This window comes from Saimiri boliviensis, chromosome 9 (genome assembly GCF_048565385.1).
Source record: "Saimiri boliviensis isolate mSaiBol1 chromosome 9, mSaiBol1.pri, whole genome shotgun sequence".
Classification (NCBI taxonomy): Eukaryota; Metazoa; Chordata; class Mammalia; order Primates; family Cebidae; genus Saimiri; species Saimiri boliviensis.
In genome coordinates this window covers 112,776,683-112,783,542 of record NC_133457.1, presented here as the reverse complement: position 1 = coordinate 112,783,542, position 6,860 = coordinate 112,776,683, and the positions used below count along the sequence as shown (strand labels likewise).

The window sequence follows — 6,860 nt, the reverse complement described above, 5'->3', positions numbered from 1 at the left end:
TTGTAGCAAGTTACCTCAGAACCTAGTGGCTTGAAATACATTTCCCACAGGTCAGGAATCCAGGCAGTCTGGGTGGGTCCTGCTGTTTCTCACGGGCATCTTCAAGGGGTTTTCTGGGGTGGCTGTCATGCCTCCTCTCTGGTAAAACATGCTTACAAACTCACATGGTTGCTCACTCCTCCCACACTAATGGCTCCCCCTCAGTTGCCTGCTACATTGGCCTCTCCCAACATGGCTGCTTAATTAAAAGTGAGCAAGCCAAGGAGAATGAGAAAAAGAGGTAGCAAGTCTCAGAAGTTACACTAGGTCCAGACTACTTAAGGGGAGGGGATTCTGAGTCAATACCAGGAGCCATTTTAGAAATGTAGAGTCCCATCTTTCAGGTGGTATTTCAAGGTATTTAAAAAATTATTCACTGTGTATTAAATAAAACCAAAATATTCATCACATATTGATAAATGATGCAGTCTGTTTTTGCAATTTCCTATGAAGCTTATAAACACAAATAGCATAGACCAAATCACCCTTATTTGCCTCATTTAACCACAGGTCCATGATAATATATACAACCTTGAGCAGATGTAAGCATACCCTCTTCTTCTCTGCACCTGGAGTTGAACTTCTGGCCCAAGTGTGCTTGCAGAAGCCACTCATGAGGCAGAAGCCAACGGCCCACTAGTGATTCTCCCCTCAAAAGCCTAAAACCAAATGAAACTGCAAATACCTAACTGCTACTTGTTATTCATGTTCAATGGTTATATCCAATGGACAAAAACAATAGCATTTTTACTTCAAAGATTTTATTTTCTTAAAAAGTTAGAAATTTCCCCAAGATCTAACAATGACTCTTCCAAGTGGGCACAGCTACGTCCACAACAATCTTGTCGAACTGGTTCAGCCAGCTCTTCACTTTCATGGAAGCACAGGTCTGTCCTTTTCTTTCCAGAGCCTCCTCTCATATTCCACCACCAATTTCTAAAAAAGAAGTTGGACTGCAATCAGTGCTCCATTCCGGACTATAGTGCTTCTTGTTTAGGGCATGAAAACATGTATGTGGCTAAGACCTGGTCAGTCCAAGTCCATCTATTTTGGTATACAACAAAATATTGATCAAAGGAGCTGGGACACTTCCAATATCTAAGACAACTTTAAGTCTGTAGTTTACTGAAGCCCATGTTGTGCTGTCAAAATGTTCTAACCTTTATCTCAAAATGACTTCATAAGGATCATTGTTACATGCAAGAACTCATGAATGTTGGGACTTCAGGGAACTATGCACATTCAGACATCCATAAACAATAGACTTCTGAGGGGAGGGCAGAAGAAAAAAATTATTAAAAAAAATTTCTAAGATGAGTCATCACTCACCAACATCAACTATGAACCACCATTTCTGTGGGTTTTGAGGTTTTAGTTTATAATAAAAGTTGAATTATCAGGAGCCACACCTATTCCCCTTCCTAGGACACTAGGAACATGCCCCTTCCCCTGCGTATTCCCCTTCCTAGGACACTAGGCAAATTGGGAGGATGATGCAACACAGGAATCTGGTAAAACAGCTTTTGTGTTAGCATAACTTATTGTAAAGGTCAGCAGAAACAACATACAATCATGGTGACTCAGACCACAGTATGCTTATCTGCTGTAAATTCCAGCCATGTCACCAGACATAGAGGTTAAGTGTCCCCAAGAGACACAGAAAAGGAGTAGTGGTACTTTCTCTTAAAGGACTTAAAGGTGTAGACTTCTAACACCTGTCTGCTGTGTCTGTCTCCTGGGTCTGCTCATTTTGACAAAGCTGCCATGTTAAGAGGCCATGTAACCAGGAGCTGAGGGTGGTTCATACAAGTACACAAGTATGGATCAATTGAATCCCAATTTAAAACGACTTGGAGCTCCTTATCTTACTAAGTGCATTTGCCAAGGAAAATTAGCCCCATCCAATGTTCAGTCACTGTCATCCTTTACAAGACTGTTATATAAAGGCATCCCACCACCTTGTTGTGGTGGCTTCACCAACAGACTGGATCCCACCCTCAACACAGGCAGAAGATCCTCACATAACACAGGGACCAGCTAACTCTCCACAGACTAAGGTAAGAAAAGTCATGGAGGCGACAAAGTATTTTCTTGGTGGTCAGGACATTCTGAAGGTTGAAGGTGTGTGAATGAGATGCACAATTGAGTGCTGAGTCTGGATCTGCAGTTCGGTGGTCACCTCATATAGCTTATGGTGGATTCTCTCTTGGGGCTTATACTCACACACCAACACTAAGAGGGACCTGAAATATTCCCTACAGAGAAGCAATCAGAGAAGGATAAAGCAAAGGAGAAGAGTGCAAGAAACCTCCAGTGGCGGGGTGGGGGGGGGGGGCGGGGATGGGGCAGGGGCGGGAGTTTGAGCATGTAGAGAAAGGAAAAGTAATCTCCAAAAGCCAACTCCTCTGAGTTAAGGTCTCTACCCCCAAACAGCCTGCTAACATGGGGCCTAGTAGACCACCTGGCTGCATCAAATCCCCTGCCTCAAGCAGGCATACAGGACGCCCCTACTCAGTCCCTACCCCATCTAATCCCAAATCAATGCCCCACATTCCCTTAGCCATGTACTCAAAGCATGTGCCTCCATCAGGGGAAATTGAGCATGAAATACAACAAAGGAACAATGTAAGAAGGATATTCTGAACTTTCCTTTCCCCTCCACCTCCAAGGAAACAGCCCCAACTCTCTTCCCCTCAAGAGAAGTGGCATCAGCTTCATAAATGCCCCCTTAACCAAGTCCAAAATCTAAAAAAAGAACTCAAGCCCTTATGAGATGACCCTTATGGGGTAAGCAGATCACATTGATCAATTTTTAGGATCCCAGTTGTATACTTGGGCCAAGCTTACGTCTATTTTAGGCATTCTCTTCTTGGGAGAACCACCACATTCCATAGGGCTATGGTAGTCTGGGAATGTGAACAGCCTCCTGGTCAAAATGTTCCTGCTGCCGAACAAAAATTCCTGGCCAAAGATCTCCAATGGGACAGTAAACAATGCAGCTCACTGAGAAAATGTAAGACTTTAGAGATATGATAGGGGAATTCGTGAGTTGGTACCCAGAATATTTCCCAAGCATTCGACAACTGTAAGGAAGAAGGACCCATGGAATTCCTAAATAAGCTTAAAGAACAGATGAGAAAATAAGCATGTTTAGAGATGCAAGACCCACTGAGGCAAGGGATGCTAAAGCTTCATTCTGTTACTAATAGTTGGCCAGACATCTCTAAAAAAACAACTTAAGATAGAAAATTAGAAAGACCGTCCTATAGACAAACTTAGACATGCATAAAGCAAAAGAAGGGACAAAGAGAAGCAGAAACAAAGGGCAAAAATTATGCTGTCCACCTTACAACAGGGAACTCTGCAATAGAGGACACAAGGAAATAGAACTGATAAATCCTCTAGGCCACCAGCGACTAAACCATATACAGGGAATAGGCAAATGAAACCTGGAGGTCACAGTGCAGGACAAAGAAGAGAAAACAAATGTTTCACATGCAGAAGAGTGGGTCACTTCAAAGAGAATGCTGATTGGGAAAGCCTGTAGTTGGAAGTCTCATTCAGGATGGACTCCCTGAATGCTCTATGTCCTCCTGCAACACCCCGGTATTACCTGTAAAGAAATAAGATGGGGCCAGGCACAGTGGCTTATGCCTGTAGTCCCAGCACGTTGGAAGGCTGAGGTGGGTGGATCACGTGAGGTCAGATCAAGACCATCCTGGCTAAAACAGTGAAACTTCTCCCACCAATCCCAACCTATAACCCACATCTGCTCCTTATTTGGACAAGTCCCCGTCACTCCTAGCAAACCTCTCTGTAAACACTTGCCACTTTCCTGCAGAAACTGCCCTTTCTGCTGCTGTAGCCTACACCTCTCCTGTTTAAAATAGCCAATCAGTACTAGTTTAGACTGTGCATTCCCACTCCAACCAATGGGGATAGGAGACAGAAGCAGGGAATAGTTGCTTTAGGGGTAAGTCCCTTCTGTCCTTTGCTCGGCATGCTCTTGTGGCCAGGAGTGTGAGCAGCACCCTCTGGCAGAAGCAAATTTGCCTTGCTGAGAAATCTTTTGTTGGAGTGCTTTTCTTTGCAACTCCAAGCTCTTATTTCCAACAAAGACCTGTTGGTACCAACAGGCCAATGACTTATTCTCCCAGCTTTATATCTAACTTGGAAATGGGTCCAGAAGTTAGGCCCAACTGGACAAATTTGGCTGCAGCTGACAGAAAACAGAAACCTCACCTGTTACAAGGCAGAATGAATCAAGCAAAGATCAAGCTGACAACACACTGGCACACGTGGCTCAACCTATAGAAAGATAACAGGTCAAAATAAGCTACCCAAATGGTAGAAAAAAAGAGTAAGCCCACTTCTAATCAACAAGAAGCAATAGTCTGATAAAGGTAAGCAAAAAATAAAGATAGGAGTTATTACTGGGGCCAATGCATCAGACAAAACTGGCCAATAGTGTAGAGATCAACAGGGTCGATCTGATGGGGAAAAAAGCTGTGTCATCAGCTGCAAAGGCCACATTTGAGTCATACAAGTAGGGTGACAAACCCACACTGAAAACCCCCCTCCACAGAGCCTATGCCTAGTCAGCCAAGCAAGATGTGTTGCCACCACTTACCAATTACATATATATTCTATTTCCCACACCCAGATTCATCCTGGTCCAATCAAAGCCTGGTTTTGGCCAACAGCAAACCTGAGATGAAAAAACAGAAAAATGAGCTCCCGTCAGCTAGATGCCCAGGGAAGCTGGGACAGAAGAGCTGCTCCAGCTGGCATATCAGACAGAAACTGGCTTACAGAAGTTAGATCAACATGGTCGATCTGTCGGGGAAAAAAGTTCAGTCATCATATATGCCGGCAGGAAGCTCTTAAGTATTAAGACTTGAAAGCCCTGAATGAGGAGTAAGATTTGGTTGGTATGCTTCATACCTGCCAATTTGCATTCAGTGTTTGAGCACTTCTATGTTCTATCCTATAGCTGGAAATAATTTAGTAGCCAAAAGAAACACCCCTCCTGTCTTTGCTGCCTACATTCTATTTGAATACAGGCCCATGATAGAAGCCAGTGTGGCTGGTAAATCTGAGGAAGTAGTTGGCATTTACTGAGTTGCTAAGTGAGCAAGTGCCAAGAGGTTGCATTTTAACACAAGTTGCCACAAACAGCAGACAAAACAACAATCTGGAACAGTAAGCTTCAAGTGTGTTCCATGTGGTCCAGATGTTAAATGCCTCACTCCTGGACTCCAGCAGAGTTATGCAGTAGGACATTGGTTGGATAGTTTAACAGAAAAACACATTTGGCTTTCAAAAATACGTCAATATATCATCCACGTGGAAATGTAAGTGCCCAAGCACACAGGTAGAATGCAATCCAAAAATATGCTTAAGGGGCATCAAAATGTTAAGATATCTTTTCACTAACAAGGTTTTTCCACTTTAGGCATTCCTCTTAAACCTATTTCTTCACCAGAAACCTAGGTCCAATAGGTAAACTGCGAGAATAAAACATTCAGAACAGTTTTTAAAATACCGAACAGGTGCTCAATAGAAAATGCTTTAATTTGTTAAATCCCACGTTTTACCTAGGAAACTAAAGGTTCTCAAAGCACGTGTTTTCTACAACAGGCGCATAGGAGACTAAGGCTTACTCAGGAGATGGAAGGTTGTAGATATCTGCACGTAGTTTCCTTGGGGGCCCAGTGGTGACCTCCTCCTCCAAAATCCATTGTCCCCTCTGGCTGCTCTAACCTGTGAACCAACAAATAAAGGGAGTCAACGGCCATCTTCCCAAGGTCGGAAACGAACAAGGCCGGGCCTTTTGAAGCCGGTGTGTCAGAACTAACTGGCCAAATGTTTTAAAACGTCAGCATTGTCGATCTGATGGGGAAAAAAAGTGGCAAGTCATCATTTACACCAGCCAAGGGCTCCTCAAGCCTGTGCAGAAAGCATTGGCTTTTCCAGCTCTAACTCATTTCTTCCACACCCTTTTTTTTTTTCTATACATAAAGATGGGGTTTCACTCTGTTGGTCAGGCTGGTCTTGAACTCCCGACCTCAGATGATCCGCCCGCCCTGGCCTCCAAAATACTTGTATTACAGGCGTGAGCCACCACGCCCGGCACCCTTTTTTTTTTTTTTAAACTTGAGAGTCTCGCTCTGTCGCCCAGGCTGGGGTGTAATGGCAGTCTCGGTTCACTGCAACCTCCGCCTCCCGGGTTCAAGGGAGTCTCCTGCCTTATCCTCCCGAGTAGCTGGGATTACAGGTGCCTGCCAACAATTTTTTTTTCTGTTTTTAGTAGAAACTAGGTTTCGCCATGTTTGCCAGGTTGGTCTCGAACTCCTGACCCCTGATCCGCCCGCCTCGGCCTCCCAAAGTGCTGGGATTACAGGCGTGAGCCACCGTACCCTGCCTCTCCCACACCCTTAAGGCCTATTTGGGGTCAGAGCCGGAGGAGCCACGAGAGCGACCAGGGTCGACTGCAGAGGCGACAGCACAAAGGAGGAAAAGGACCAGAAGTTTCGGACTAAGAACATGGAATTCCCACTCACCACACACAAAACGGGAACCCACGGTCAAGACGATGGTGTATGAAGCGTGGCTGCTACCCACAGAAACACCACTCAGTGAGCACCGCAGACGCGAAAGAACGAACTGCGGCTGGACCGCCTTTATATAACCAGGTAAGGCTCCTGCACCTGCGCACTGGACCGGAGGCGCTCTCTTTCCGGCCCGGTCTCCGCCGGGCCCGCTGGGAAATGTAGTCTCGAGCCGTACAGCCCGAGGCGCTCTAGTACTGTAGTTATCAA

The 6,860-nt window shown here is 45.0% G+C and overlaps 1 long non-coding RNA gene and 3 other non-coding genes across 4 annotated transcripts; all 4 read right to left on the bottom strand.

Moving 5' to 3' along the window:
• Positions 1-783: 783 nt before the first annotated feature.
• LOC104652108 (uncharacterized) lies at positions 784-6,708 on the bottom strand. Its single transcript, XR_745452.2, has 4 exons — positions 6,603-6,708; positions 4,670-4,747; positions 4,282-4,347; positions 784-975 (listed from the first exon to the last, which is right to left on the bottom strand). It is a non-coding gene; the product is annotated as an uncharacterized LOC104652108 (long non-coding RNA).
• Positions 4,478-4,567, bottom strand: LOC120368002 (small nucleolar SNORD12/SNORD106). Its single transcript, XR_005582233.1, has one exon. It is a non-coding gene; the product is annotated as a small nucleolar SNORD12/SNORD106 (small nucleolar RNA).
• On the bottom strand, positions 4,823-4,913 carry LOC120368003 (small nucleolar SNORD12/SNORD106). Its single transcript, XR_005582234.1, has one exon. It is a non-coding gene; the product is annotated as a small nucleolar SNORD12/SNORD106 (small nucleolar RNA).
• Positions 5,878-5,972, bottom strand: LOC120368004 (small nucleolar SNORD12/SNORD106). The gene has a single exon (XR_005582235.1). It is a non-coding gene; the product is annotated as a small nucleolar SNORD12/SNORD106 (small nucleolar RNA).
• Positions 6,709-6,860: the final 152 nt, after the last annotated feature.